This window comes from Pongo abelii, chromosome 4 (assembly GCF_028885655.2).
Source record: "Pongo abelii isolate AG06213 chromosome 4, NHGRI_mPonAbe1-v2.0_pri, whole genome shotgun sequence".
Lineage (NCBI taxonomy): Eukaryota > Metazoa > Chordata > Mammalia > Primates > Hominidae > Pongo > Pongo abelii.
Window position 1 is genome coordinate 153,656,102 of NC_071989.2, and position 2,153 is coordinate 153,658,254.

At 51.7% G+C, this 2,153-nt stretch overlaps 1 pseudogene; it reads left to right on the forward strand.

Annotated features, from left to right (window-relative positions):
- The first annotated feature begins 379 nt into the window (after positions 1 to 379).
- Positions 380 to 1,663, forward strand: LOC100441420 (argininosuccinate synthase-like; annotated as a pseudogene).
- Positions 1,664 to 2,153: the final 490 nt, after the last annotated feature.

Consider the following 2,153-nt stretch of genomic DNA (forward strand, 5'->3'; position numbering starts at 1 on the left):
GCAAGACGTATGTTGTTAAACCTAAGGGATTCTTGTTAGAGCAAGGATACTATGCCGATCAGCTAAAGATAAGCCCTCACATGGTGTTCATAAAACTAGCTGGGCTTCCTAAGTATTCCCTCCTCCATACATGCCACGGTGTGATTCTGTACTCAGTCCCTGACCTAACAGCCAGCCCAGGAACAATTAGAAGTTGGAGGTGCCAGCAAGGGGACATATAATCCCTGACTTCAGCAACTCATCAATTTCTTTGTGTGAGTCTATTTTCTTAAGAAAAAAAAAAAATTAAATGAAGAGTCACCTGCTCTGTCGCCTGCCACCGCTGCTCAGGCCCGAGTGGTTCACTGCACCGTGAAGACAGATTCCAGACACCGGGAACTCACGCCTCCAATCCCAGACGCTATGTCCAGCAAAGGCTCCATGGTTCTGGCCTACAGTGGCGGCCTGGACACCTCCTGCATCCTCGTGTGGCTGAAGGAACAAGGCTATGATGTCGCTGCCTACCTGGCCAATATTGGCCAGAAGGAAGACTTCGAGGAAGCCAGGAAGAAGGCACTGAAGCTTGGAGCCAAAAAGGTGTTCATTGAGGAAGTCAGCAGGGAGTTTGTGGAGTTTATCTGGCCGGCCATCCAGTCCAGCGCACTCTATGAGGACCGCTACCTCCAGGGTACCTCTCTCACCAGGCCCTGCATCGCCCGCAAAAAAGTGGAAATCATCCAGCGGGAGGTAGCCAAGTATGTGTCCCACAGCCCCACAGGAAAGGGGAACAATCAGGTCCGGTTTGAGCTCATCTGCTACTCGCTGGCCCCCCAGATAAAGGTCCCTGGAGGGCTCCCTGGAGGATGCCCGAGTTCTACAACTGGTTCAAGGGCTGCAGTAACCTGATGGAATATGCAAAGCAACACGGGATTCCCATCCTGGTCACCCCCAAGAACCTGTAGAGCATGGACAAGAACCTCATGCACATCAGCTACGAGGCTGGAATACCGGAGAACCCCAAGAACAAAGTGCCTCCAGGTCTCTACACGAAGACCCAGGACCCAGCCAAAGCCCCCAACACCCCTGGCATTCTCAAGATCCAATTCAAAAAAGGGGTCCCCGTGAAGGTGACCAACGTCAAGGATGGCAACACCCACCAGACCTCCTTGGAGCTCTTCGTGTACTTGAACGAAGTTGCAGGCAAGCACGACGGTGTGGGCTGTATTGCCATCATGGAGAATAACTTCACTGGACAAAGGCCTGAGGTATCTACCAGACTCCAGTAGGCACCATCCTTTACCATGTTCATTTAGACATCAAGGTCTTCACCACAGACTGGGAAGTGCACAAAACCAAACAAGGCCTGGGCTTGAAATTTGCTGAGCTGATATACACCAGTTTCTGACACAGCCCTGAGTGTGAATTTGTCCGCCCCTGCATCACCAAGTCCCAGGAGCCAGCAGAAGGGAAAGTGCAGGTGCCGGTCCTCAAGGGCCAGGTGTACATCCTTGGCTGGGAGTCCCCACTGTCTCTCTACAATGAGGAGCTGATGAGCATGAACGTGCAGGGTGATTATGAGTCGATTGATGACACCGGGTTCATCAACAGCAATTCCCTCACACTGAAGGAATACCATTGTCTCCAGAGTAAGGTCACTGCCAGATAGACCCCTGTACCATGAGGAGCTGGGGCCTCCTCAATTTGCAGATCCCCCAAGTACAGACGCTAATTGTTGTGATAATTTGTAATTGTGCTTTGTTCTCCCCAGCTGGCAACCTAGTGGGGCTGCCAGGCCCCAGCTTTGTTACGTGGTCCCCCCGAAGCCTGTAAACGTCATCATTGAATGGAAGGGTGTGGGGAAGCTGCGGTGGAGAGCTATAAAGTGACAATTAAAAGAAACAAAAGGCTGGGCGCAGTGGCTCACACCTGTAATCCTAGCACTTTGGGAGGCTGAGGTGGGTGGATCATGAGGCCAGGAGTTTGAGACCAGCCTGACCAATATGGTAAAACCCTGTCTCTACTAAAAATACAAAATACAAAAATTAGCTGGGTATGGTGGTGCACGCCTGTAATCCCAGCTACTCAGGAGGCTGAGACAGGAGAACTGCTTGAATCTGGGAGGCAGAGGTTGCAGTGAGCCAAGATTAAGCCATGGCACTCCAGCCTGGGCAACA